Genomic DNA, 22,367 nt, shown 5'->3' on the forward strand with positions numbered 1-22,367 from the left:
TGATCAAAAGGAGGCAGTCACTTAGTATGCAAATGAGCCCTCATCCAGGCTTAGAAATGGTGAGCAAGTTTACTTTATCTTTATACATGAAAATGAAACCCCAGTCAGATGGGGCATGCAAAAATTGAGTTAAAACTCAGTTTTGCTCCTCTCCACGGAAATCTTTAGTAAAAGGCGAAAGATTTGTGCGTTCTGAAGAGAAACCAGAGCATGACCAAGAGTCCACTTCTTGTCTGGGTGCAGTGCCAGCAGTCCTGGTTCACCTGAGAGTGAGCACCCAGCTCTGAAGAAAGAATTGCAGGTGCATCTCAGGCTCCACCTTGCCTTGCTCCATATGCAGCTTTCACCCTCTTTTCCATGTGCTTATGGCTCTTTCAAGGAATGAACACTGTCAAAAAAAGCATTTCTGATCAAAAGGAGGCAGTCACTTAGTATGCAAATGAGCCCTCATCCAGGCTTAGAAATGGTGAGCAAGTTTACTTTATCTTTATACATGAAAATGAAACCCCAGTCAGATGGGGCATGCAAAAATTGAGTTAAAACTCAGTTTTGCTCCTCTCCACGGAAATCTTTAGTAAAAGGCGAAAGATTTGTGCGTTCTGAAGAGAAACCAGTGCATGACCAAGGGTCCACTTCTTGTCTGCGTGCAGTGCCAGCAGTCCTGGTTCACCTGAGAGTGAGCACCCAGCTCTGAAGAAAGAATTGCAGGTGCATCTCAGGCTCCACCTTGCCTTGCTCCATATGCAGCTTTCACCCTCTTTTCCATGTGCTTATGGCTCTTTCAAGGAATGAACACTGTCAAAAAAAGCAATTCTGATCAAAAGGAGGCAGTCACTTAGTATGCAAATGAGCCCTCATCCAGGCTTAGAAATGGTGAGCAAGTTTACTTTATCTTTATACATGAAAATGAAACCCCAGTCAGATGGGGCATGCAAAAATTGAGTTAAAACTCAGTTTTGCTCCTCTCCACGGAAATCTTTAGTAAAAGGCGAAAGATTTGTGCGTTCTGAAGAGAAACCAGAGCATGACCAAGAGTCCACTTCTTGTCTGGGTGCAGTGCCAGCAGTCCTGGTTCACCTGAGAGTGAGCACCCAGCTCTGAAGAAAGAATTGCAGGTGCATCTCAGGCTCCACCTTGCCTTGCTCCATATGCAGCTTTCACCCTCTTTTTCTCGATGTGCTTATGGTTCTTTCAAGGAATGAACACTGTCAAAAAAAGCATTTCTGATCAAAAGGAGGCAGTCACTTAGTATGCAAATGAGCCCTCATCCAGGCTTAGAAATGGTGAGCAAGTTTACTTTATCTTTATACATGAAAATGAAACCCCAGTCAGATGGGGCATGCAAAAATTGAGTTAAAACTCAGTTTTGCTCCTCTCCACGGAAATCTTTAGTAAAAGGCGAAAGATTTGTGCGTTCTGAAGAGAAACCAGAGCATGACCAAGAGTCCTCTTCTTGTCTGGGTGCAGTGCCAGCAGTCCTGGTTCACCTGAGAGTGAGCACCCAGCTCTGAAGAAGGAATTACAGGTGCATCTCAGGCTCCACCTTGCCTTGCTCCATATGCAGCTTTCACCCTCTTTTCCATGTGCTTATGGCTCTTTCAAGGAATGAACACTGTCAAAAAAAGCATTTCTGATCAAAAGGAGGCAGTCACTTAGTATGCAAATGAGCCCTCATCCAGGCTTAGAAATGGTGAGCAAGTTTACTTTATCTTTATACATGAAAATGAAACCCCAGTCAGATGGGGCATGCAAAAATTGAGTTAAAACTCAGTTTTGCTCCTCTCCACGGAAATCTTTAGTAAAAGGCGAAAGATTTGTGCGTTCTGAAGAGAAACCAGAGCATGACCAAGAGTCCACTTCTTGTCTGGGTGCAGTGCCAGCAGTCCTGGTTCACCTGAGAGTGAGCACCCAGCTCTGAAGAAAGAATTGCAGGTGCATCTCAGGCTCCACCTTGCCTTGCTCCATATGCAGCTTTCACCCTCTTTTCCATGTGCTTATGGCTCTTTCAAGGAATGAACACTGTCAAAAAAAGCATTTCTGATCAAAAGGAGGCAGTCACTTAGTATGCAAATGAGCCCTCATCCAGGCTTAGAAATGGTGAGCAAGTTTACTTTATCTTTATACATGAAAATGAAACCCCAGTCAGATGGGGCATGCAAAAATTGAGTTAAAACTCAGTTTTGCTCCTCTCCACGGAAATCTTTAGTAAAAGGCGAAAGATTTGTGCGTTCTGAAGAGAAACCAGTGCATGACCAAGGGTCCACTTCTTGTCTGCGTGCAGTGCCAGCAGTCCTGGTTCACCTGAGAGTGAGCACCCAGCTCTGAAGAAAGAATTGCAGGTGCATCTCAGGCTCCACCTTGCCTTGCTCCATATGCAGCTTTCACCCTCTTTTCCATGTGCTTATGGCTCTTTCAAGGAATGAACACTGTCAAAAAAAGCAATTCTGATCAAAAGGAGGCAGTCACTTAGTATGCAAATGAGCCCTCATCCAGGCTTAGAAATGGGGAGCAAGTTTACTTTATCTTTATACATGAAAATAAAACCCCAGTCAGATGGGGCATGCAAAAATTGAGTTAAAACTCAGTTTTGCTCCTCTCCACGGAAATCTTTAGTAAAAGGCGAAAGATTTGTGCGTTCTGAAGAGAAACCAGAGCATGACCAAGAGTCCACTTCTTGTCTGGGTGCAGTGCCAGCAGTCCTAGTTCAGCTGAGAGTGAGCACCCAGCTCTGAAGAAAGAATTGCAGGGGCATCTCAGGCTCCACCTTGCCTTGCTCCATATGCAGCTTTCACCCTCTTTTTCTCCATGTGCTTATGGCTCTTTCAAGGAATGAACACTGTCAAAAAAAGCATTTCTGATCAAAAGGAGGCAGTCACTTAGTATGCAAATGAGCCCTCATCCAGGCTTAGAAATGGTGAGCAAGTTTACTTTATCTTTATACATGAAAATGAAACCCCAGTCAGATGGGGCATGCAAAAATTGAGTTAAAACTCAGTTTTGCTCCTCTCCACGGAAATCTTTAGTAAAAGGCGAAAGATTTGTGCGTTCTGAAGAGAAACCAGAGCATGACCAAGAGTCCACTTCTTGTCTGGGTGCAGTGCCAGCAGTCCTGGTTCACCTGAGAGTGAGCACCCAGCTCTGAAGAAAGAATTGCAGGTGCATCTCAGGCTCCACTTTGCCTTGCTCCATATGCAGCTTTCACCCTCTTTTTCTCGATGTGCTTATGGCTCTTTCAAGGAATGAACACTGTCAAAAAAAGCATTTCTGATCAAAAGGAGGCAGTCACTTAGTATGCAAATGAGCCCTCATCCAGGCTTAGAAATGGTGAGCAAGTTTACTTTATCTTTATACATGAAAATGAAACCCCAGTCAGATGGGGCATGCAAAAATTGAGTTAAAACTCAGTTTTGCTCCTCTCCACGGAAATCTTTAGTAAAAGGCGAAAGATTTGTGCGTTCTGAAGAGAAACCAGAGCATGACCAAGAGTCCTCTTCTTGTCTGGGTGCAGTGCCAGCAGTCCTGGTTCACCTGAGAGTGAGCACCCAGCTCTGAAGAAGGAATTACAGGTGCATCTCAGGCTCCACCTTGCCTTGCTCCATATGCAGCTTTCACCCTCTTTTCCATGTGCTTATGGCTCTTTCAAGGAATGAACACTGTCAAAAAAAGCATTTCTGATCAAAAGGAGGCAGTCACTTAGTATGCAAATGAGCCCTCATCCAGGCTTAGAAATGGTGAGCAAGTTTACTTTATCTTTATACATCAAAATGAAACCCCAGTCAGATGGGGCATGCAAAAATTGAGTTAAAACTCAGTTTTGCTCCTCTCCACGGAAATCTTTAGTAAAAGGCGAAAGATTTGTGCGTTCTGAAGAGAAACCAGAGCATGACCAAGAGTCCACTTCTTGTCTGGGTGCAGTGCCAGCAGTCCTGGTTCACCTGAGAGTGAGCACCCAGCTCTGAAGAAAGAATTGCAGGTGCATCTCAGGCTCCACCTTGCCTTGCTCCATATGCAGCTTTCACCCTCTTTTCCATGTGCTTAAGGCTCTTTCAAGGAACGAACACTGTCAAGAAAAGCATTTCTGATGAAAAGGAGGCAGTCACTTAGTATGCAAATGAGCCCTCATCCAGGCTTAGAAATGGTGAGCAAGTTTACTTTATCTTTATACATCAAAATGAAACCCCAGTCAGATGGGGCATGCAAAAATTGAGTTTAAACTCAGTTTTGCTCCTCTCCACGGAAATCTTTAGTAAAAGGCGAAAGATTTGTGCGTTCTGAAGAAAAACCAGAGCATGACCAAGAGTCCACTTCTTGTCTGGGTGCAGTGCCAGCAGTCCTGGTTCACCTGAGAGTGAGCACCCAGCTCTGAAGAAAGAATTGCAGGTGCATCTCAGGCTCCACCTTGCCTTGCTCCATATGCAGCTTTCACCCTCTTTTTCTCCATGTGCTTATGGCTCTTTCAAGGAATGAACACTGTCAAAAAAAGCATTTCTGATCAAAAGGAGGCAGTCACTTAGTATGCAAATGAGCCCTCATCCAGGCTTAGAAATGGTGAGCAAGTTTACTTTATCTTTATACATCAAAATGAAACCCCAGTCAGATGGGGCATGCAAAAATTGAGTTAAAACTCAGTTTTGCTCCTCTCCACGGAAATCTTTAGTAAAAGGCGAAAGATTTGTGCGTTCTGAAGAGAAACCAGAGCATGAACAAGAGACCACTTCTTGTCTGGGTGCAGTGCCAGCAGTCCTGGTTCACCTGAGAGTGAGCACCCAGCTCTGAAGAAAGAATTGCAGGTGCATCTCAGGCTCCACCTTGCCTTGCTCCATATGCAGCTTTCACCCTCTTTTTCTCCATGTGCTTATGGCTCTTTCAAGGAATGAACACTGTCAAAAAAAGCATTTCTGATCAAAAGGAGGCAGTCACTTAGTATGCAAATGAGCCCTCATCCAGGCTTAGAAATGGTGAGCAAGTTTACTTTATCTTTATACATGAAAATGAAACCCCAGTCAGATGGGGCATGCAAAAATTGAGTTAAAACTCAGTTTTGCTCCTCTCCACGGAAATCTTTAGTAAAAGGCGAAAGATTTGTGCGTTCTGAAGAGAAACCAGAGCATGACCAAGAGTCCACTTCTTGTCTGGGTGCAGTGCCAGCAGTCCTGGTTCACCTGAGAGTGAGCACCCAGCTCTGAAGAAAGAATTGCAGGTGCATCTCAGGCTCCACCTTGCCTTGCTCCATATGCAGCTTTCACCCTCTTTTCCATGTGCTTATGGCTCTTTCAAGGAATGAACACTGTCAAAAAAAGCATTTCTGATCAAAAGGAGGCAGTCACTTAGTATGCAAATGAGCCCTCATCCAGGCTTAGAAATGGTGAGCAAGTTTACTTTATCTTTATACATCAAAATGAAACCCCAGTCAGATGGGGCATGCAAAAATTGAGTTAAAACTCAGTTTTGCTCCTCTCCACAGAAATCTTTAGTAAAAGTCGAAAGATTTGTGTGTTCTGAAGAGAAACCAGAGCATGACCAAGAGTCCACTTCTTGTCTGGGTGCAGTGCCAGCAGTCCTGGTTCACCTGAGAGTGAGCACCCAGCTCTGAAGAAAGAATTGCAGGTGCATCTCAGGCTCCACCTTGCCTTGCTCCATATGCAGCTTTCACTCTCTTTTTCATGTGCTTATGGCTCTTTCAAGGAACGAACACTGTCAAAAAAAGCATTTCTGATCAAAAGGAGGCAGTCACTTAGTATGCAAATGAGCCCTCATCCAGGCTTAGAAATGGTGAGCAAGTTTACGTTATCTTTATACATCAAAATGAAACCCCAGTCAGATGGGGCATGCAAAAATTGAGTTAAAACTCAGTTTTGCTCCTCTCCACGGAAATCTTTAGTAAAAGGCGAAAGATTTGTGCATTCTGAAGAGAAACCAGAGCATGAACAAGAGACCACTTCTTGTCTGGGTGCAGTGCCAGCAGTCCTGGTTCACCTGAGAGTGAGCACCCAGCTCTGAAGAAAGAATTGCAGGTGCATCTCAGGCTCCACCTTGCCTTGCTCCATATGCAGCTTTCACCCTCTTTTCCATGTGCTTATGGCTCTTTCAAGGAATGAACACTGTCAAAAAAAGCATTTCTGATCAAAAGGAGGCAGTCACTTAGTATGCAAATGAGCCCTCATCCAGGCTTAGAAATGGTGAGCAAGTTTACTTTATCTTTATACATGAAAATGAAACCCCAGTCAGATGGGGCATGCAAAAATTGAGTTAAAACTCAGTTTTGCTCCTCTCCACGGAAATCTTTAATAAAAGGCGAAAGATTTGTGCATTCTGAAGAGAAACCAGAGCATGACCAAGAGTCCACTTCTTGTCTGGGTGCAGTGCCAGCAGTCCTGGTTCACCTGAGAGTGAGCACCCAGCTCTGAAGAAAGAATTGCAGGTGCATCTCAGGCTCCACCTTGCCTTGCTCCATATGCAGCTTTCACCCTATTTTCCATGTGCTTATAGCTCTTTCAAGGAATGAACACTGTCAAAAAAAGCATTTCTGATCAAAAGGAGGCAGTCACCTAGTATGCAAATGAACCCTCATCCAGGCTTAGAAATGGTGAGCAAGTTTACTTTAACTTTATACATCAAAATGAAACCCCAGTCAGATGGGGCATGCAAAAATTGAGTTAAAACTCAGTTTTGCTCCTCTCCACGGAAATCTTTAGTAAAAGGCGAAAGATTTGTGTGTTCTAAAGAGAAACCAGAGCATGACCAAGAGTCCACTTCTTGTCTGGGTGCAGTGCCAGCAGTCCTGGTTCACCTGAGAGTGAGCACCCAGCTCTGAAGAAAGAATTGCAGGTGCATCTCAGGCTCCACCTTGCCTTGCTCCATATGCAGCTTTCACCCTCTTTTTCTCCATGTGCTTATGGCTCTTTCAAGGAATGAACACTGTCAAAAAAAGCATTTCTGATCAAAAGGAGGCAGTCACTTAGTATGCAAATGAGCCCTCATCCAGGCTTAGAAATGGTGAGCAAGTTTACTTTATCTTTATACATGAAAATGAAACCCCAGTCAGATGGGGCATGCAAAAATTGAGTTAAAACTCAGTTTTGCTCCTCTCCACGGAAATCTTTAGTAAAAGGCGAAAGATTTGTGCGTTCTGAAGAGAAACCAGAGCATGACCAAGAGTCCACTTCTTGTCTGGGTGCAGTGCCAGCAGTCCTGGTTCACCTGAGAGTGAGCACCCAGCTCTGAAGAAAGAATTGCAGGTGCATCTCAGGCTCCACCTTGCCTTGCTCCATATGCAGCTTTCACCCTCTTTTCCATGTGCTTATGGCTCTTTCAAGGAATGAACACTGTCAAAAAAAGCATTTCTGATCAAAAGGAGGCAGTCACTTTGTATGCAAATGAGCCCTCATCCAGGCTTAGAAATGGTGAGCAAGTTTACTTTATCTTTATACATGAAAATGAAACCCCAGTCAGATGGGGCATGCAAAAATTGAGTTAAAACTCAGTTTTGCTCCTCTCCACGGAAATCTTTAGTAAAAGGCGAAAGATTTGTGCGTTCTGAAGAGAAACCAGAGCATGACCAAGAGTCCACTTCTTGTCTGGGTGCAGTGCCAGCAGTCCTGGTTCACCTGAGAGTGAGCACCCAGCTCTGAAGAAAGAATTGCAGGTGCATCTCAGGCTCCACCTTGCCTTGCTCCATATGCAGCTTTCACCCTCTTTTTCTCCATGTGCTTATGGCTCTTTCAAGGAATGAACACTGTCAAAAAAAGCATTTCTGATCAAAAGGAGGCAGTCACTTAGTATGCAAATGAGCCCTCATCCAGGCTTAGAAATGGTGAGCAAGTTTACTTTATCTTTATACATCAAAATGAAACCCCAGTCAGATGGGCATGCAAAAATTGAGTTAAAACTCAGTTTTGCTCCTCTCCACGGAAATCTTTAGTAAAAGGCGAAAGATTTGTGCGTTCTGAAGAGAAACCAGAGCATGACCAAGAGTCCACTTCTTGTCTGGGTGCAGTGCCAGCAGTCCTGGTTCACCTGAGAGTGAGCACCCAGCTCTGAAGAAAGAATTGCAGGTGTATCTCAGGCTCCACCTTGCCTTGCTCCATATGCAGCTTTCACCCTCTTTTCCATGTGCTTATGGCTCTTTCAAGGCATCAACACTGTCAAAAAAAGCAATTCTGATCAAAAGGAGGAAGTCACTTAGTATACAAATGAGCCCTCACCCAGGCTTAGAAATGGGGAGCAAGTTTACTTTATCTTTATACATCAAAATTAAACCCCAGTCAGATGTGGGTATGCAAAAATTGAGTTAAAACTCAGTTTTGCTCCTCTCCACGGAAATCTTTAGTAAAAGGCGAAAGATTTGTGCGTTCTGAAGAGAAACCAGAGCATGACCAAGAGTCCACTTCTTGTCTGGGTGCAGTGCCAGCAGTCCTGGTTCACCTGAGAGTGAGCACCCAGCTCTGAAGAAAGAATTGCAGGTGCATCTCAGGCTCCACCTTGCCTTGCTCTATATGCAGCTTTCACCCTCTTTTTCTCCATGTGCTTATGGCTCTTTCAAGAATGAACACTGTCAAAAAAAGCATTTCTGATCAAAAGGAGGCAGTCACTTAGTATGCAAATGAGCCCTCATCCAGGCTTAGAAATGGTGAGCAAGTTTACTTTAACTTTATACATCAAAATGAAACCCCAGTCAGATGGGGCATGCAAAAATTGAGTTAAAACTCAGTTTTGCTCCTCTCCACGGAAATCTTTAGTAAAAGGCGAAAGATTTGTGCGTTCTGAAGAGAAACCAGAGCATGACCAAGAGTCCACTTCTTGTCTGGGTGCAGTGCCAGCAGTCCTGGTTCACCTGAGAGTGAGCACCCAGCTCTGAAGAAAGAATTGCAGGTGCATCTCAGGCTCCACCTTGCCTTGCTCCATATGCAGCTTTCACCCTCTTTTTCTCCATGTGCTTATGGCTCTTTCAAGGAATGAACACTGTCAAAAAAAGCATTTCTGATCAAAAGGAGGCAGTCACTTAGTATGCAAATGAGCCCTCATCCAGGCTTAGAAATGGTGAGCAAGTTTACTTTAACTTTATACATCAAAATGAAACCCCAGTCAGATGGGGCATGCAAAAATTGAGTTAAAACTCAGTTTTGCTCCTCTCCACGGAAATCTTTAGTAAAAGGCGAAAGATTTGTGCGTTCTGAAGAGAAACCAGAGCATGACCAAGAGTCCACTTCTTGTCTGGGTGCAGTGCCAGCAGTCCTGGTTCACCTGAGAGTGAGCACCCAGCTCTGAAGAAAGAATTGCAGGTGCATCTCAGGCTCCACCTTGCCTTGCTCCATATGCAGCTTTCACCCTCTTTTTCTCCATGTGCTTATGGCTCTTTCAAGGAATGAACACTGTCAAAAAAAGCATTTCTGATCAAAAGGAGGCAGTCACTTAGTATGCAAATGAGCCCTCATCCAGGCTTAGAAATGGTGAGCAAGTTTACTTTATCTTTATACATCAAAATGAAACCCCAGTCAGATGGGGCATGCAAAAATTGAGTTAAAACTCAGTTTTGCTCCTCTCCACGGAAATCTTTAGTAAAAGGCGAAAGATTTGTGCATTCTGAAGAGAAACCAGAGCATGACCAAGAGTCCACTTCTTGTTTGGGTGCAGTGCCAGCAGTCCTGGTTCACCTGAGCGTGAGCACCCTGCTCTGAAGAAAGAATTGCAAGTGCATCTCAGGCTCCACCTTGCCTTGCTCCATATGCAGCTTTCACCCTCTTTTCCATGTGCTTATGGCTCTTTCAAGGAATGAACACTGTCAAAAAAAGCATTTCTGATCAAAAGGAGGCAGTCACTTAGTATGCAAATGAGCCCTCATCCAGGCTTAGAAATGGTGAGCAAGTTTACTTTATCTTTATACATCAAAATGAAACCCCAGTCAGATGGGGCATGCAAAAATTGAGTTAAAACTCAGTTTTGCTCCTCTCTACGGAAATCTTTAGTAAAAGGCGAAAGATTTGTGCGTTCTGAAGAGAAACCAGAGCATGACCAAGAGTCCACTTCTTGTCTGGGTGCAATGCCAGCAGTCCTGGTTCACCTGAGAGTGAGCACCCAGCTCTGAAGAAAGAATTGCAGGTGCATCTCAGGCTCCACCTTGCCTTGCTCCATATGCAGCTTTCACCCTCTTTTTCTCCATGTGCTTATGGCTCTTTCAAGGAATGAACACTGTCAAAAAAAGCATTTCTGATCAAAAGGAGGCAGTCACTTAGTATGCAAATGAGCCCTCATCCAGGCTTAGAAATGGTGAGCAAAGTTTACTTTATCTTTATACATCAAAATGAAACCCCAGTCAGATGGGGCATGCAAAAATTGAGTTAAAACTCAGTTTTGCTCCTCTCCACGGAAATCTTTAGTAAAAGGCGAAAGATTTGTGCGTTCTGAAGAGAAACCAGAGCATGACCAAGAGTCCACTTCTTGTCTGGGTGCAGTGCCAGCAGTCCTGGTTCACCTGAGTGTGAGCACCCAGCTCTGAAGAAAGAATTGCAGGTGTATCTCAGGCTCCACCTTGCCTTGCTCCATATGCAGCTTTCACCCTCTTTTCCATGTGCTTATGGCTCTTTCAAGGAATGAACACTGTCAAAAAAAGCATTTCTGATCAAAAGGAGGCAGTCACTTAGTATGCAAATGAGCCCTCATCCAGTCTTAGAAATGGTGAGCAAGTTTACTTTATCTTTATACATCAAAATGAAACCCCAGTCAGATGGGGCATGCAAAAATTGAGTTAAACTCAGTTTTGCTCCTCTCCACGGAAATCTTTAGTAAAAGGCGAAAGATTTGTGCGTTCTGAAGAGAAACCAGAGCATGACCAAGAGTCCACTTCTTGTCTGGGTACAGTGCCAGCAGTCCTGGTTCACCTGAGAGTGAGCACCCAGCTCTGAAGAAAGAATTGCAGGTGCATCTCAGGCTCCACCTTGCCTTGCTCCATATGCAGCTTTCACCCTCTTTTTCTCCATGTGCTTATGGCTCTTTCAAGGAATGAACACTGTCAAAAAAAGCATTTCTGATCAAAAGGAGGCAGTCACTTAGTATGCAAATGAGCCCTCATCCAGGCTTAGAAATGGTGAGCAAGTTTACTTTATCTTTATACATCAAAATGAAATCCAAGCCAGATGGGGCATGCAAAAATTGAGTTAAAACTCAGTTTTGCTCCTCTCCACGGAAATCTTTAGTAAAAGGCGAAAGATTTGTGTGTTCTGAAGAGAAACCAGAGCATGACCAAGAGTTCACTTCTTGTCTGGGTGCAGTGCCAGCAGTCCTGGTTCACCTGAGAGTGAGCACCCAGCTCTGAAGAAAGAATTGCAGGTGCATCTCAGGCTCCACCTTGCCTTGCTCCATATGCAGCTTTCACCCTCTTTTCCATGTGCTTATGGCTCTTTCAAGGAATGAACACTGTCAAAAAAAGCATTTCTGATCAAAAGGAGGCAGTCACTTAGTATGCAAATGAGCCCTCATCCAGGCTTAAAAATGGTGAGCAAGTTTACGTTATCTTTATACATCAAAATGAAACCCCAGTCAGATGGGGCATGCAAAAATTGAGTTAAAACTCAGTTTTGCTCCTCTCCACGGAAATCTTTAGTAAAAGGCGAAAGATTTGTGCGTTCTGAAGAGAAACCAGAGCATGAACAAGAGACCACTTCTTGTCTGGGTGCAGTGCCAGCAGTCCTGGTTCACCTGAGAGTGAGCACCCAGCTCTGAAGAAAGAATTGCAGGTGCATCTCAGGCTCCACCTTGCCTTGCTCCATATGCAGCTTTCACCTTCTTTTCCATGTGCTTATGGCTCTTTCAAGGAATGAACACTGTCAAAAAAAGCATTTCTGATCAAAAGGAGGCAGTCACTTAGTATGCAAATGAGCCCTCATCCAGGCTTAGAAATGGTGAGCAAGTTTACTTTACCTTTATACATCAAAATGAAACCCCAGTCAGATGGGGCATGCAAAAATTGAGTTAAAACTCAGTTTTGCGCCTCTCCACGGAAATCTTTAGTAAAAGGCGAAAGATTTGTGCGTTCTGAAGAGAAACCAGAGCATGACCAAGAGTCCACTTCTTGTCTGGGTGCAGTGCCAGCAGTCCTGGTTCACCTGAGTGTGAGCACCCAGCTCTGAAGAAAGAATTGCAGGTGTATCTCAGGCTCCACCTTGCCTTGCTCCATATGCAGCTTTCACCCTCTTTTCCATGTGCTTATGGCTCTTTCAAGGAATCAACACTGTCAAAAAAAGCAATTCTGATCAAAAGGAGGAAGTCACTTAGTATGCAAATGAGCCCTCATCCAGGCTTAGAAATGGGGAGCAAGTTTACTTTATCTTTATACATCAAAATGAAACCCCAGTCAGATGGGGCATGCAAAAATTGAGTTAAAACTCAGTTTTGCTCCTCTCCACGGAAATCTTTAGTAAAAGGCGAAAGATTTGTGCGTTCTGAAGAGAAACCAGAGCATGACCAAGAGTCCACTTCTTGTCTGGGTACAGTGCCAGCAGTCCTGGTTCACCTGAGAGTGAGCACCCAGCTCTGAAGAAAGAATTGCAGGTGTATCTCAGGCTCCACCTTGCCTTGCTCCATATGCAGCTTTCACCCTCTTTTTCTCCATGTGCTTATGGCTCTTTCAAGGAATGAACACTGTCAAAAAAAGCATTTCTGATCAAAAGGAGGCAGTCACTTAGTATGCAAATGAGCCCTCATCCAGGCTTAGAAATGGTGAGCAAGTTTACTTTATCTTTATACATCAAAATGAAATCCAAGCCAGATGGGGCATGCAAAAATTGAGTTAAAACTCAGTTTTGCTCCTCTCCACGGAAATCTTTAGTAAAAGGCGAAAGATTTGTGTGTTCTGAAGAGAAACCAGAGCATGACCAAGAGTTCACTTCTTGTCTGGGTGCAGTGCCAGCAGTCCTGGTTCACCTGAGAGTGAGCACCCAGCTCTGAAGAAAGAATTGCAGGTGCATCTCAGGCTCCACCTTGCCTTGCTCCATATGCAGCTTTCACCCTCTTTTCCATGTGCTTATGGCTCTTTCAAGGAATGAACACTGTCAAAAAAAGCATTTCTGATCAAAAGGAGGCAGTCACTTAGTATGCAAATGAGCCCTCATCCAGGCTTAAAAATGGTGAGCAAGTTTACGTTATCTTTATACATCAAAATGAAACCCCAGTCAGATGGGGCATGCAAAAATTGAGTTAAAACTCAGTTTTGCTCCTCTCCACGGAAATCTTTAGTAAAAGGCGAAAGATTTGTGCGTTCTGAAGAGAAACCAGAGCATGAACAAGAGACCACTTCTTGTCTGGGTGCAGTGCCAGCAGTCCTGGTTCACCTGAGAGTGAGCACCCAGCTCTGAAGAAAGAATTGCAGGTGCATCTCAGGCTCCACCTTGCCTTGCTCCATATGCAGCTTTCACCTTCTTTTCCATGTGCTTATGGCTCTTTCAAGGAATGAACACTGTCAAAAAAAGCATTTCTGATCAAAAGGAGGCAGTCACTTAGTATGCAAATGAGCCCTCATCCAGGCTTAGAAATGGTGAGCAAGTTTACTTTATCTTTATACATCAAAATGAAACCCCAGTCAGATGGGGCATGCAAAAATTGAGTTAAAACTCAGTTTTGCGCCTCTCCACGGAAATCTTTAGTAAAAGGCGAAAGATTTGTGCGTTCTGAAGAGAAACCAGAGCATGACCAAGAGTCCACTTCTTGTCTGGGTGCAGTGCCAGCAGTCCTGGTTCACCTGAGTGTGAGCACCCAGCTCTGAAGAAAGAATTGCAGGTGTATCTCAGGCTCCACCTTGCCTTGCTCCATATGCAGCTTTCACCCTCTTTTCCATGTGCTTATGGCTCTTTCAAGGAATCAACACTGTCAAAAAAAGCAATTCTGATCAAAAGGAGGAAGTCACTTAGTATGCAAATGAGCCCTCATCCAGGCTTAGAAATGGGGAGCAAGTTTACTTTATCTTTATACATCAAAATTAAACCCCAGTCAGATGGGGTATGCCAAAATTGAGTTAAAACTCAGTTTTGCTCCTCTCCACGGAAATCTTTAGTAAAAGGCGAAAGATTTGTGTGTTCTGAAGAGAAACCAGAGCATGACCAAGAGTCCACTTCTTGTCTGGGTGCAGTGCCAGCAGTCCTGGTTCACCTGAGAGTGAGCACCCAGCTCTGAAGAAAGAATTGCAGGTGCATCTCAGGCTCCACCTTGCCTTGCTCCATATGCAGCTTTCACCCTCTTTTCCATGTGCTTATGGCTCTTTCAAGGAATCAACACTGTCAAACAAAGCATTTCTGATCAAAAGGAGGCAGTCACTTAGTATGCAAATGAGCCCTCATCCAGGCTTAAAAATGGTGAGCAAGTTTACGTTATCTTTATACATCAAAATGAAACCCTAGTCAGATGGGGCATGCAAAAATTGAGTTAAAACTCAGTTTTGCTCCTCTCCACGGAAATCTTTAGTAAAAGGCGAAAGATTTGTGCGTTCTGAAGAGAAACCAGAGCATGAACAAGAGACCACTTCTTGTCTGGGTGCAGTGCCAGCAGTCCTGGTTCACCTGAGAGTGAGCACCCAGCTCTGAAGAAAGAATTGCAGGTGCATCTCAGGCTCCACCTTGCCTTGCTCCATATGCAGCTTTCACTCTCTTTTCCATGTGCTTATGGCTCTTTCAAGGAATGAACACTGTCAAAAAAAGCATTTCTGATCAAAAGGAGGCAGTCACTTAGTATGCAAATGAGCCCTCATCCAGGCTTAAAAATGGTGAGCAAGTTTACGTTATCTTTATACATCAAAATAAAACCCCAGTCAGATGGGGCATGCAAAAATTGAGTTAAAACTCAGTTTTGCTCCTCTCCACGGAAATCTTTAGTAAAAGGCGAAAGATTTGTGCGTTCTGAAGAGAAACCAGAGCATGACCAAGAGACCACTTCTTGTCTGGGTGCAGTGCCAGCAGTCCTGGTTCACCTGAGAGTGAGCACCCAGCTCTGAAGAAAGAATTGCAGGTGCATCTCAGGCTCCACCTTGCCTTGCTCCATATGCAGCTTTCACCCTCTTTTCCATGTGCTTATGGCTCTTTCAAGGAATGAACACTGTCAAAAAAAGCATTTCTGATCAAAAGGAGGCAGTCACTTAGTATGCAAATGAGCCCTCATCCAGGCTTAAAAATGGTGAGCAAGTTTACGTTATCTTTATACATCAAAATGAAACCCCAGTCAGATGGGGCATGCAAAAATTGAGTTAAAACTCAGTTTTGCTCCTCTCCACGGAAATCTTTAGTAAAAGGCGAAAGATTTGTGCGTTCTGAAGAGAAACCAGAGCATGAACAAGAGACCACTTCTTGTCTGGGTGCAGTGCCAGCAGTCCTGGTTCACCTGAGAGTGAGCACCCAGCTCTGAAGAAAGAATTGCAGGTGCATCTCAGGCTCCACCTTGCCTTGCTCCATATGCAGCTTTCACCCTCTTTTCCATGTGCTTATGGCTCTTTCAAGAAATGAACACTGTCAAAAAAAGCATTTCTGATCAAAAGGAGGCAGTCACTTAGTATGCAAATGAGCCCTCATCCAGGCTTAGAAATGGTGAGCAAGTTTACTTTATCTTTATACATCAAAATGAAACCCCAGTCAGATGGGGCATGCAAAAATTGAGTTAAAACTCAGTTTTGCTCCTCTCCACGGAAATCTTTAGTAAAAGGCGAAAGATTTGTGCGTTCTGAAGAGAAACCAGAGCATGACCAAGAGTCCACTTCTTGTCTGGGTGCAGTGCCAGCAGTCCTGGTTCACCTGAGTGTGAGCACCCAGCTCTGAAGAAAGAATTGCAGGTGTATCTCAGGCTCCACCTTGCCTTGCTCCATATGCAGCTTTCACCCTCTTTTCCATGTGCTTATGGCTCTTTCAAGGAATCAACACTGTCAAAAAAAGCAATTCTGATCAAAAGGAGGAAGTCACTTAGTATGCAAATGAGCCCTCATCCAGGCTTAGAAATGGGGAGCAAGTTTACTTTATCTTTATACATCAAAATTAAACCCCAGTCAGATGGGGCATGCAAAAATTGAGTTAAAACTCAGTTTTGCTCCTCTCCACGGAAATCTTTAGTAAAAGGCGAAAGATTTGTGCGTTCTGAAGAGAAACCAGAGCATGACCAAGAGTCCACTTCTTGTCTGGGTGCAGTGCCAGCAGTCCTGGTTCACCTGAGAGTGAGCACCCAGCTCTGAAGAAAGAATTGCAGGTGCATCTCAGGCTCCACCTTGCCTTGCTCCATATGCAGCTTTCACCCTCTTTTTCTCCATGTGCTTATGGCTCTTTCAAGGAATGAACACTGTCAAAAAAAGCATTTCTGATCAAAAGGAGGCAGTCACTTAGTATGCAAATGAGCCCTCATCCAGGCTTAGAAATGGTGAGCAAGTTTACTTTAACTTTATACATCAAAATGAAACCCCAGTCAGATGGGGCATGCAAAAATTGAGTTAAAACTCAGTTTTGCTCCTCTCCACGGAAATCTTTAGTAAAAGGCGAAAGATTTGTGCGTTCTGAAGAGAAACCAGAGCATGACCAAGAGTCCACTTCTTGTCTGGGTGCAGTGCCAGCAGTCCTGGTTCACCTGAGAGTGAGCACCCAGCTCTGAAGAAAGAATTGCAGGTGCATCTCAGGCTCCACCTTGCCTTGCTCCATATGCAGCTTTCACCCTCTTTTTCTCCATGTGCTTATGGCTCTTTCAAGGAATGAACACTGTCAAAAAAAGCATTTCTGATCAAAAGGAGGCAGTCACTTAGTATGCAAATGAGCCCTCATCCAGGCTTAGAAATGGTGAGCAAGTTTACTTTATCTTTATACATCAAAATGAAACCCCAGTCAGATGGGGCATGCAAAAATTGAGTTAAAACTCAGTTTTGCTCCTCTCCACGGAAATCTTTAGTAAAAGGCGAAAGATTTGTGCGTTCTGAAGAGAAACCAGAGCATGACCAAGAGTCCACTTCTTGTCTGGGTGCAGTGCCAGCAGTCCTGGTTCACCTGAGTGTTAGCACCCAGCTCTGAAGAAAGAATTGCAGGTGTATCTCAGGCTCCACCTTGCCTTGCTCCATATGCAGCTTTCACCCTCTTTTCCATGTGCTTATGGCTCTTTCAAGGAATCAACACTGTCAAAAAAAGCAATTTTGATCAAAAGGAGGAAGTCACTTAGTATGCAAATGAGCCCTCATCCAGGCTTAGAAATGGTGAGCAAGTTTACTTTATCTTTATACATCAAAATGAAACCCCAGTCAGATGGGGCATGCAAAAATTGAGTTAAAACTCAGTTTTGCTCCTCTCCACGGAAATCTTTAGTAAAAGGCGAAAGATTTGTGCGTTCTGAAGAGAAACCAGAGCATGACCAAGAGTCCACTTCTTGTCTGGGTGCAGTGCCAGCAGTCCTGGTTCACCTGAGTGTGAGCACCCAGCTCTGAAGAAAGAATTGCAGGTGTATCTCAGGCTCCACCTTGCCTTGCTCCATATGCAGCTTTCACCCTCTTTTCCTTGTGCTTATGGCTCTTTCAAGGAATCAACACTGTCAAAAAAAGCAATTCTGATCAAAAGGAGGAAGTCACTTAGTATGCAAATGAGCCCTCATCCAGGCTTAGAAATGGGGAGCAAGTTTACTTTATCTTTATACATCAAAATTAAACCCCAGTCAGATGGGGTATGCAAAAATTGAGTTAAAACTCGGTTTTGCTCCTCTCCACGGAAATCTTTAGTAAAAGGCGAAAGATTTGTGTGTTCTGAAGAGAAACCAGAGCATGACCAAGAGTCCACTTCTTGTCTGGGTGCAGTGCCAGCAGTCCTGGTTCACCTGAGAGTGAGCACCCAGCTCTGAAGAAAGAATTGCAGGTTCATCTCAGGCTCCACCTTGCCTTGCTCCATATGCAGCTTTCACCCTCTTTTTCTCCATGTGCTTATGGCTCTTTCAAGGAATCAACACTGTCAAAAAAAGCATTTCTGATCAAAAGGAGGCAGTCACTTAGTATGCAAATGAGCCCTCATCCAGGCTTAGAAATGGTGAGCAAGTTTACTTTATCTTTATACATCAAAATGAAATCCAAGTCAGATGGGGCATGCAAAAATTGAGTTAAAACTCAGTTTTGCTCCTCTCCACAGAAATCTTTAGTAAAAGGCGAAAGATTTGTGTGTTCTGAAGAGAAACCAGAGCATGACCAAGAGTCCACTTCTTGTCTGGGTGCAGTGCCAGCAGTCCTGGTTCACCTGAGAGTGAGCACCCAGCTCTGAAGAAAGAATTGCAGGTGCATCTCAGGCTCCACCTTGCCTTGCTCCATATGCAGCTTTCACCCTCTTTTCCATGTGCTTATGGCTCTTTCAAGGAATCAACACTGTCAAAAAAAGCATTTCTGATCAAAAGGAGGCAGTCACTTAGTATGCAAATGAGCCCTCATCCAGGCTTAAAAATGGTGAGCAAGTTTACGTTATCTTTATACATCAAAATAAAACCCCAGTCAGATGGGGCATGCAAAAATTGAGTTAAAACTCAGTTTTGCTCCTCTCCACGGAAATCTTTAGTAAAAGGCGAAAGATTTGTGCGTTCTGAAGAGAAACCAGAGCATGAACAAGAGACCACTTCTTGTCTGGGTGCAGTGCCAGCAGTCCTGGTTCACCTGAGAGTGAGCACCCAGCTCTGAAGAAAGAATTGCAGGTGCATCTCAGGCTCCACCTTGCTTTGCTCCATATGCGGCTTTCACCCTCTTTTCCATGTGCTTATGGCTCTTTCAAGGAATGAACACTGTCAAAAAAAGCATTTCTGATCAAAAGGAGGCAGTCACTTAGTATGCAAATGAGCCCTCATCCAGGCTTTGAAATGGTGAGCAAGTTTACTTTACCTTTATACATCAAAACGAAACCCCAGTCAGATGGGGCATGCAAAAATTGAGTTAAAACTCAGTTTTGCTCCTCTCCACGGAAATCTTTAGTAAAAGGCGAAAGATTTGTGCGTTCTGAAGAGAAACCAGAGCATGACCAAGAGTCCACTTCTTGTCTGGGTGCAGTGCCAGCAGTCCTGGTTCACCTGAGAGTGAGCACCCAGCTCTGAAGAAAGAATTGCAGGTGCATCTCAGGCTCCACCTTGCCTTGCTCCATATGCAGCTTTCACCCTCTTTTTCTCCATGTGCTTATGGCTCTTTCAAGGAATGAACACTGTCAAAAAAAGCATTTCTGATCAAAAGGAGGCAGTCACTTAGTATGCAAATGAGCCCTCATCCAGGCTTAGAAATGGTGAGCAAGTTTACTTTATCTTTATACATCAAAATGAAACCCCAGTCAGATGGGGCATGCAAAAATTGAGTTAAAACTCAGTTTTGCTCCTCTCCACGGAAATCTTTAGTAAAAGGTGAAAGATTTGTGCGTTCTGAAGAGAAACCAGAGCATGACCAAGAGTCCACTTCTTGTCTGGGTGCAGTGCCAGCAGTCCTGGTTCACCTGAGTGTGAGCAACCAGCTCTGAAGAAAGAATTGCAGGTGCATCTCAGGCTCCACCTTGCCTTGCTCCATATGCAGCTTTCACCCTCTTTTCCATGTGCTTATGGCTCTTTCAAGGAATGAACACTGTCAAAAAAAGCATTTCTGATCAAAAGGAGGCAGTCACTTAGTATGCAAATGAGCCCTCATCCAGGCTTAAAAATGGTGAGCAAGTTTATGTTATCTTTATACATCAAAATGAAACCCCAGTCAGATGGGGCATGCAAAAATTGAGTTAAAACTCAGTTTTGCTCCTCTCCACGGAAATCTTTAGTAAAAGGCGAAAGATTTGTGCGTTCTGAAGAGAAACCAGAGCATGAACAAGAGACCACTTCTTGTCTGGGTGCAGTGCCAGCAGTCCTGGTTCACCTGAGAGTGAGCACCCAGCTCTGAAGAAAGAATTGCAGGTGCATCTCAGGCTCCACCTTGCCTTGCTCCATATGCAGCTTTCACCCTCTTTTCCATGTGCTTATGGCTCTTTCAAGGAATGAACACTGTCAAAAAAAGCATTTCTGATCAAAAGGAGGCAGTCACTTAGTATGCAAATGAGCCCTCATCCAGGCTTAGAAATGGTGAGCAAGTTTACTTTATCTTTATACATCAAAATGAAACCCCAGTCAGATGGGGCATGCAAAAATTGAGTTAAAACTCAGTTTTGCTCCTCTCTACGGAAATCTTTAGTAAAAGGCGAAAGATTTGTGCGTTCTGAAGAGAAACCAGAGCATGACCAAGAGTCCACTTCTTGTCTGGGTGCAATGCCAGCAGTCCTGGTTCACCTGAGAGTGAGCACCCAGCTCTGAAGAAAGAATTGCAGGTGCATCTCAGGCTCCACCTTGCCTTGCTCCATATGCAGCTTTCACCCTCTTTTTCTCCATGTGCTTATGGCTCTTTCAAGGAATGAACACTGTCAAAAAAAGCATTTCTGATCAAAAGGAGGCAGTCACTTAGTATGCAAATGAGCCCTCATCCAGGCTTAGAAATGGTGAGCAAGTTTACTTTATCTTTATACATCAAAATGAAACCCCAGTCAGATGGGGCATGCAAAAATTGAGTTAAAACTCAGTTTTGCTCCTCTCCACGGAAATCTTTAGTAAAAGGCGAAAGATTTGTGCGTTCTGAAGAGAAACCAGAGCATGACCAAGAGTCCACTTCTTGTCTGGGTGCAGTGCCAGCAGTCCTGGTTCACCTGAGTGTGAGCACCCAGCTCTGAAGAAAGAATTGCAGGTGTATCTCAGGCTCCACCTTGCCTTGCTCCATATGCAGCTTTCACCCTCTTTTCCATGTGCTTATGGCTCTTTCAAGGAATGAACACTGTCAAAAAAAGCATTTCTGATCAAAAGGAGGCAGTCACTTAGTATGCAAATGAGCCCTCATCCAGTCTTAGAAATGGTGAGCAAGTTTACTTTATCTTTATACATCAAAATGAAACCCTAGTCAGATGGGGCATGCAAAAATTGAGTTAAAACTCAGTTTTGCTCCTCTCCACGGAAATCTTTAGTAAAAGGCGAAAGATTTGTGCGTTCTGAAGAGAAACCAGAGCATGACCAAGAGTCCACTTCTTGTCTGGGTGCAGTGCCAGCAGTCCTGGTTCACCTGAGAGTGAGCACCCAGCTCTGAAGAAAGAATTGCAGGTGCATCTCAGGCTCCACCTTGCCTTGCTCCATATGCAGCTTTCACCCTCTTTTTCTCCATGTGCTTATGGCTCTTTCAAGGAATGAACACTGTCAAACAAAGCATTTCTGATCAAAAGGAGGCAGTCACTTAGTATGCAAATGAGCCCTCATCCAGGCTTAGAAATGGTGAGCAAGTTTACTTTATCTTTATACATCAAAATGAAATCCAAGCCAGATGGGGCATGCAAAAATTGAGTTAAAACTCAGTTTTGCTCCTCTCCACGGAAATCTTTAGTAAAAGGCGAAAGATTTGTGTGTTCTGAAGAGAAACCAGAGCATGACCAAGAGTCCACTTCTTGTCTGGGTGCAGTGCCAGCAGTCCTGGTTCACCTGAGAGTGAGCACCCAGCTCTGAAGAAAGAATTGCAGGTGCATCTCAGGCTCCACCTTGCCTTGCTCCATATGCAGCTTTCACCCTCTTTTCCATGTGCTTATGGCTCTTTCAAGGAATGAACACTGTCAAAAAAAGCATTTCTGATCAAAAGGAGGCAGTCACCTAGTATGCAAATGAGCCCTCATCCAGGCTTAAAAATGGTGAGCAAGTTTACGTTATCTTTATACATCAAAATGAAACCCCAGTCAGATGGGGCATGCAAAAATTGAGTTAAAACTCAGTTTTGCTCCTCTCCACGGAAATCTTTAGTAAAAGGCGAAAGATTTGTGCGTTCTGAAGAGAAACCAGAGCATGAACAAGAGACCACTTCTTGTCTGGGTGCAGTGCCAGCAGTCCTGGTTCACCTGAGAGTGAGCACCCAGCTCTGAAGAAAGAATTGCAGGTGCATCTCAGGCTCCACCTTGCCTTGCTCCATATGCAGCTTTCACCTTCTTTTCCATGTGCTTATGGCTCTTTCAAGGAATGAACACTGTCAAAAAAAGCATTTCTGATCAAAAGGAGGCAGTCACTTAGTATGCAAATGAGCCCTCATCCAGGCTTAGAAATGGTGAGCAAGTTTACTTTATCTTTATACATCAAAATGAAACCCCAGTCAGATGGGGCATGCAAAAATTGAGTTAAAACTCAGTTTTGCTCCTCTCCACGGAAATCTTTAGTAAAAGGCGAAAGATTTGTGCGTTCTGAAGAGAAACCAGAGCATGACCAAGAGTCCACTTCTTGTCTGGGTGCAGTGCCAGCAGTCCTGGTTCACCTGAGTGTGAGCACCCAGCTCTGAAGAAAGAATTGCAGGTGTATCTCAGGCTCCACCTTGCCTTGCTCCA

General features: G+C 44.2%; 55 non-coding genes across 55 annotated transcripts; all 55 read right to left on the reverse strand.

Moving 5' to 3' along the window:
• Nucleotides 1-96: 96 nt before the first annotated feature.
• LOC142147187 (U5 spliceosomal RNA) lies at nt 97-212 on the reverse strand. Its single transcript, XR_012690342.1, has one exon. It is a non-coding gene; the product is annotated as a U5 spliceosomal RNA (small nuclear RNA).
• Nucleotides 213-503: 291 nt separating this feature from the next.
• LOC142147451 (U5 spliceosomal RNA) lies at nt 504-619 on the reverse strand. The gene has a single exon (XR_012690598.1). It is a non-coding gene; the product is annotated as a U5 spliceosomal RNA (small nuclear RNA).
• Nucleotides 620-910: 291 nt separating this feature from the next.
• On the reverse strand, nt 911-1,026 carry LOC142147188 (U5 spliceosomal RNA). The gene has a single exon (XR_012690343.1). It is a non-coding gene; the product is annotated as a U5 spliceosomal RNA (small nuclear RNA).
• Nucleotides 1,027-1,320: 294 nt separating this feature from the next.
• On the reverse strand, nt 1,321-1,436 carry LOC142147189 (U5 spliceosomal RNA). Its single transcript, XR_012690344.1, has one exon. It is a non-coding gene; the product is annotated as a U5 spliceosomal RNA (small nuclear RNA).
• Nucleotides 1,437-1,727: 291 nt separating this feature from the next.
• LOC142147191 (U5 spliceosomal RNA) lies at nt 1,728-1,843 on the reverse strand. The gene has a single exon (XR_012690346.1). It is a non-coding gene; the product is annotated as a U5 spliceosomal RNA (small nuclear RNA).
• A 291-nt stretch (nt 1,844-2,134) lies between these two features.
• On the reverse strand, nt 2,135-2,250 carry LOC142147452 (U5 spliceosomal RNA). Its single transcript, XR_012690599.1, has one exon. It is a non-coding gene; the product is annotated as a U5 spliceosomal RNA (small nuclear RNA).
• A 291-nt stretch (nt 2,251-2,541) lies between these two features.
• On the reverse strand, nt 2,542-2,657 carry LOC142147192 (U5 spliceosomal RNA). The gene has a single exon (XR_012690347.1). It is a non-coding gene; the product is annotated as a U5 spliceosomal RNA (small nuclear RNA).
• A 294-nt stretch (nt 2,658-2,951) lies between these two features.
• Nucleotides 2,952-3,067, reverse strand: LOC142147193 (U5 spliceosomal RNA). The gene has a single exon (XR_012690348.1). It is a non-coding gene; the product is annotated as a U5 spliceosomal RNA (small nuclear RNA).
• Nucleotides 3,068-3,361: 294 nt separating this feature from the next.
• On the reverse strand, nt 3,362-3,477 carry LOC142147194 (U5 spliceosomal RNA). The gene has a single exon (XR_012690349.1). It is a non-coding gene; the product is annotated as a U5 spliceosomal RNA (small nuclear RNA).
• A 291-nt stretch (nt 3,478-3,768) lies between these two features.
• LOC142147195 (U5 spliceosomal RNA) lies at nt 3,769-3,884 on the reverse strand. Its single transcript, XR_012690350.1, has one exon. It is a non-coding gene; the product is annotated as a U5 spliceosomal RNA (small nuclear RNA).
• A 291-nt stretch (nt 3,885-4,175) lies between these two features.
• LOC142147375 (U5 spliceosomal RNA) lies at nt 4,176-4,291 on the reverse strand. The gene has a single exon (XR_012690525.1). It is a non-coding gene; the product is annotated as a U5 spliceosomal RNA (small nuclear RNA).
• Nucleotides 4,292-4,585: 294 nt separating this feature from the next.
• LOC142147196 (U5 spliceosomal RNA) lies at nt 4,586-4,701 on the reverse strand. The gene has a single exon (XR_012690351.1). It is a non-coding gene; the product is annotated as a U5 spliceosomal RNA (small nuclear RNA).
• A 294-nt stretch (nt 4,702-4,995) lies between these two features.
• On the reverse strand, nt 4,996-5,111 carry LOC142147197 (U5 spliceosomal RNA). Its single transcript, XR_012690352.1, has one exon. It is a non-coding gene; the product is annotated as a U5 spliceosomal RNA (small nuclear RNA).
• Nucleotides 5,112-5,402: 291 nt separating this feature from the next.
• On the reverse strand, nt 5,403-5,518 carry LOC142147586 (U5 spliceosomal RNA). Its single transcript, XR_012690727.1, has one exon. It is a non-coding gene; the product is annotated as a U5 spliceosomal RNA (small nuclear RNA).
• A 291-nt stretch (nt 5,519-5,809) lies between these two features.
• Nucleotides 5,810-5,925, reverse strand: LOC142147336 (U5 spliceosomal RNA). Its single transcript, XR_012690487.1, has one exon. It is a non-coding gene; the product is annotated as a U5 spliceosomal RNA (small nuclear RNA).
• Nucleotides 5,926-6,216: 291 nt separating this feature from the next.
• On the reverse strand, nt 6,217-6,332 carry LOC142147537 (U5 spliceosomal RNA). Its single transcript, XR_012690680.1, has one exon. It is a non-coding gene; the product is annotated as a U5 spliceosomal RNA (small nuclear RNA).
• A 291-nt stretch (nt 6,333-6,623) lies between these two features.
• LOC142147459 (U5 spliceosomal RNA) lies at nt 6,624-6,739 on the reverse strand. The gene has a single exon (XR_012690606.1). It is a non-coding gene; the product is annotated as a U5 spliceosomal RNA (small nuclear RNA).
• Nucleotides 6,740-7,033: 294 nt separating this feature from the next.
• On the reverse strand, nt 7,034-7,149 carry LOC142147198 (U5 spliceosomal RNA). Its single transcript, XR_012690353.1, has one exon. It is a non-coding gene; the product is annotated as a U5 spliceosomal RNA (small nuclear RNA).
• Nucleotides 7,150-7,440: 291 nt separating this feature from the next.
• On the reverse strand, nt 7,441-7,556 carry LOC142147199 (U5 spliceosomal RNA). The gene has a single exon (XR_012690354.1). It is a non-coding gene; the product is annotated as a U5 spliceosomal RNA (small nuclear RNA).
• A 294-nt stretch (nt 7,557-7,850) lies between these two features.
• LOC142147500 (U5 spliceosomal RNA) lies at nt 7,851-7,965 on the reverse strand. Its single transcript, XR_012690645.1, has one exon. It is a non-coding gene; the product is annotated as a U5 spliceosomal RNA (small nuclear RNA).
• Nucleotides 7,966-8,256: 291 nt separating this feature from the next.
• Nucleotides 8,257-8,373, reverse strand: LOC142147448 (U5 spliceosomal RNA). Its single transcript, XR_012690595.1, has one exon. It is a non-coding gene; the product is annotated as a U5 spliceosomal RNA (small nuclear RNA).
• Nucleotides 8,374-8,666: 293 nt separating this feature from the next.
• Nucleotides 8,667-8,782, reverse strand: LOC142147200 (U5 spliceosomal RNA). Its single transcript, XR_012690355.1, has one exon. It is a non-coding gene; the product is annotated as a U5 spliceosomal RNA (small nuclear RNA).
• Nucleotides 8,783-9,076: 294 nt separating this feature from the next.
• Nucleotides 9,077-9,192, reverse strand: LOC142147202 (U5 spliceosomal RNA). Its single transcript, XR_012690357.1, has one exon. It is a non-coding gene; the product is annotated as a U5 spliceosomal RNA (small nuclear RNA).
• A 294-nt stretch (nt 9,193-9,486) lies between these two features.
• On the reverse strand, nt 9,487-9,602 carry LOC142147337 (U5 spliceosomal RNA). The gene has a single exon (XR_012690488.1). It is a non-coding gene; the product is annotated as a U5 spliceosomal RNA (small nuclear RNA).
• Nucleotides 9,603-9,893: 291 nt separating this feature from the next.
• On the reverse strand, nt 9,894-10,009 carry LOC142147489 (U5 spliceosomal RNA). The gene has a single exon (XR_012690634.1). It is a non-coding gene; the product is annotated as a U5 spliceosomal RNA (small nuclear RNA).
• Nucleotides 10,010-10,304: 295 nt separating this feature from the next.
• Nucleotides 10,305-10,420, reverse strand: LOC142147203 (U5 spliceosomal RNA). The gene has a single exon (XR_012690358.1). It is a non-coding gene; the product is annotated as a U5 spliceosomal RNA (small nuclear RNA).
• A 291-nt stretch (nt 10,421-10,711) lies between these two features.
• On the reverse strand, nt 10,712-10,826 carry LOC142147319 (U5 spliceosomal RNA). Its single transcript, XR_012690471.1, has one exon. It is a non-coding gene; the product is annotated as a U5 spliceosomal RNA (small nuclear RNA).
• Nucleotides 10,827-11,120: 294 nt separating this feature from the next.
• LOC142147563 (U5 spliceosomal RNA) lies at nt 11,121-11,236 on the reverse strand. The gene has a single exon (XR_012690705.1). It is a non-coding gene; the product is annotated as a U5 spliceosomal RNA (small nuclear RNA).
• A 291-nt stretch (nt 11,237-11,527) lies between these two features.
• Nucleotides 11,528-11,643, reverse strand: LOC142147204 (U5 spliceosomal RNA). The gene has a single exon (XR_012690359.1). It is a non-coding gene; the product is annotated as a U5 spliceosomal RNA (small nuclear RNA).
• A 291-nt stretch (nt 11,644-11,934) lies between these two features.
• LOC142147373 (U5 spliceosomal RNA) lies at nt 11,935-12,050 on the reverse strand. Its single transcript, XR_012690523.1, has one exon. It is a non-coding gene; the product is annotated as a U5 spliceosomal RNA (small nuclear RNA).
• Nucleotides 12,051-12,341: 291 nt separating this feature from the next.
• On the reverse strand, nt 12,342-12,457 carry LOC142147205 (U5 spliceosomal RNA). Its single transcript, XR_012690360.1, has one exon. It is a non-coding gene; the product is annotated as a U5 spliceosomal RNA (small nuclear RNA).
• A 294-nt stretch (nt 12,458-12,751) lies between these two features.
• LOC142147564 (U5 spliceosomal RNA) lies at nt 12,752-12,867 on the reverse strand. Its single transcript, XR_012690706.1, has one exon. It is a non-coding gene; the product is annotated as a U5 spliceosomal RNA (small nuclear RNA).
• Nucleotides 12,868-13,158: 291 nt separating this feature from the next.
• Nucleotides 13,159-13,274, reverse strand: LOC142147206 (U5 spliceosomal RNA). Its single transcript, XR_012690361.1, has one exon. It is a non-coding gene; the product is annotated as a U5 spliceosomal RNA (small nuclear RNA).
• A 291-nt stretch (nt 13,275-13,565) lies between these two features.
• Nucleotides 13,566-13,681, reverse strand: LOC142147374 (U5 spliceosomal RNA). Its single transcript, XR_012690524.1, has one exon. It is a non-coding gene; the product is annotated as a U5 spliceosomal RNA (small nuclear RNA).
• A 291-nt stretch (nt 13,682-13,972) lies between these two features.
• On the reverse strand, nt 13,973-14,088 carry LOC142147510 (U5 spliceosomal RNA). Its single transcript, XR_012690654.1, has one exon. It is a non-coding gene; the product is annotated as a U5 spliceosomal RNA (small nuclear RNA).
• Nucleotides 14,089-14,379: 291 nt separating this feature from the next.
• Nucleotides 14,380-14,495, reverse strand: LOC142147392 (U5 spliceosomal RNA). Its single transcript, XR_012690542.1, has one exon. It is a non-coding gene; the product is annotated as a U5 spliceosomal RNA (small nuclear RNA).
• A 291-nt stretch (nt 14,496-14,786) lies between these two features.
• LOC142147207 (U5 spliceosomal RNA) lies at nt 14,787-14,902 on the reverse strand. Its single transcript, XR_012690362.1, has one exon. It is a non-coding gene; the product is annotated as a U5 spliceosomal RNA (small nuclear RNA).
• A 291-nt stretch (nt 14,903-15,193) lies between these two features.
• On the reverse strand, nt 15,194-15,309 carry LOC142147208 (U5 spliceosomal RNA). Its single transcript, XR_012690363.1, has one exon. It is a non-coding gene; the product is annotated as a U5 spliceosomal RNA (small nuclear RNA).
• A 291-nt stretch (nt 15,310-15,600) lies between these two features.
• Nucleotides 15,601-15,716, reverse strand: LOC142147209 (U5 spliceosomal RNA). Its single transcript, XR_012690364.1, has one exon. It is a non-coding gene; the product is annotated as a U5 spliceosomal RNA (small nuclear RNA).
• A 291-nt stretch (nt 15,717-16,007) lies between these two features.
• LOC142147210 (U5 spliceosomal RNA) lies at nt 16,008-16,123 on the reverse strand. Its single transcript, XR_012690365.1, has one exon. It is a non-coding gene; the product is annotated as a U5 spliceosomal RNA (small nuclear RNA).
• A 294-nt stretch (nt 16,124-16,417) lies between these two features.
• On the reverse strand, nt 16,418-16,533 carry LOC142147211 (U5 spliceosomal RNA). Its single transcript, XR_012690366.1, has one exon. It is a non-coding gene; the product is annotated as a U5 spliceosomal RNA (small nuclear RNA).
• A 294-nt stretch (nt 16,534-16,827) lies between these two features.
• On the reverse strand, nt 16,828-16,943 carry LOC142147213 (U5 spliceosomal RNA). The gene has a single exon (XR_012690368.1). It is a non-coding gene; the product is annotated as a U5 spliceosomal RNA (small nuclear RNA).
• A 291-nt stretch (nt 16,944-17,234) lies between these two features.
• LOC142147214 (U5 spliceosomal RNA) lies at nt 17,235-17,350 on the reverse strand. The gene has a single exon (XR_012690369.1). It is a non-coding gene; the product is annotated as a U5 spliceosomal RNA (small nuclear RNA).
• A 291-nt stretch (nt 17,351-17,641) lies between these two features.
• LOC142147343 (U5 spliceosomal RNA) lies at nt 17,642-17,757 on the reverse strand. The gene has a single exon (XR_012690494.1). It is a non-coding gene; the product is annotated as a U5 spliceosomal RNA (small nuclear RNA).
• Nucleotides 17,758-18,051: 294 nt separating this feature from the next.
• LOC142147587 (U5 spliceosomal RNA) lies at nt 18,052-18,167 on the reverse strand. The gene has a single exon (XR_012690728.1). It is a non-coding gene; the product is annotated as a U5 spliceosomal RNA (small nuclear RNA).
• A 291-nt stretch (nt 18,168-18,458) lies between these two features.
• LOC142147215 (U5 spliceosomal RNA) lies at nt 18,459-18,574 on the reverse strand. The gene has a single exon (XR_012690370.1). It is a non-coding gene; the product is annotated as a U5 spliceosomal RNA (small nuclear RNA).
• A 291-nt stretch (nt 18,575-18,865) lies between these two features.
• On the reverse strand, nt 18,866-18,981 carry LOC142147216 (U5 spliceosomal RNA). The gene has a single exon (XR_012690371.1). It is a non-coding gene; the product is annotated as a U5 spliceosomal RNA (small nuclear RNA).
• A 294-nt stretch (nt 18,982-19,275) lies between these two features.
• LOC142147463 (U5 spliceosomal RNA) lies at nt 19,276-19,391 on the reverse strand. Its single transcript, XR_012690610.1, has one exon. It is a non-coding gene; the product is annotated as a U5 spliceosomal RNA (small nuclear RNA).
• Nucleotides 19,392-19,682: 291 nt separating this feature from the next.
• Nucleotides 19,683-19,798, reverse strand: LOC142147217 (U5 spliceosomal RNA). The gene has a single exon (XR_012690372.1). It is a non-coding gene; the product is annotated as a U5 spliceosomal RNA (small nuclear RNA).
• Nucleotides 19,799-20,089: 291 nt separating this feature from the next.
• Nucleotides 20,090-20,205, reverse strand: LOC142147490 (U5 spliceosomal RNA). The gene has a single exon (XR_012690635.1). It is a non-coding gene; the product is annotated as a U5 spliceosomal RNA (small nuclear RNA).
• Nucleotides 20,206-20,499: 294 nt separating this feature from the next.
• On the reverse strand, nt 20,500-20,615 carry LOC142147218 (U5 spliceosomal RNA). The gene has a single exon (XR_012690373.1). It is a non-coding gene; the product is annotated as a U5 spliceosomal RNA (small nuclear RNA).
• Nucleotides 20,616-20,906: 291 nt separating this feature from the next.
• On the reverse strand, nt 20,907-21,022 carry LOC142147393 (U5 spliceosomal RNA). The gene has a single exon (XR_012690543.1). It is a non-coding gene; the product is annotated as a U5 spliceosomal RNA (small nuclear RNA).
• Nucleotides 21,023-21,316: 294 nt separating this feature from the next.
• LOC142147565 (U5 spliceosomal RNA) lies at nt 21,317-21,432 on the reverse strand. The gene has a single exon (XR_012690707.1). It is a non-coding gene; the product is annotated as a U5 spliceosomal RNA (small nuclear RNA).
• A 291-nt stretch (nt 21,433-21,723) lies between these two features.
• On the reverse strand, nt 21,724-21,839 carry LOC142147219 (U5 spliceosomal RNA). The gene has a single exon (XR_012690374.1). It is a non-coding gene; the product is annotated as a U5 spliceosomal RNA (small nuclear RNA).
• A 291-nt stretch (nt 21,840-22,130) lies between these two features.
• On the reverse strand, nt 22,131-22,246 carry LOC142147220 (U5 spliceosomal RNA). Its single transcript, XR_012690375.1, has one exon. It is a non-coding gene; the product is annotated as a U5 spliceosomal RNA (small nuclear RNA).
• Between the last annotated feature and the right edge of the window lie 121 nt (nt 22,247-22,367).

The sequence above is a fragment of the Mixophyes fleayi genome, chromosome 3 (assembly GCF_038048845.1).
Source record: "Mixophyes fleayi isolate aMixFle1 chromosome 3, aMixFle1.hap1, whole genome shotgun sequence".
NCBI lineage: Eukaryota > Metazoa > Chordata > Amphibia > Anura > Limnodynastidae > Mixophyes > Mixophyes fleayi.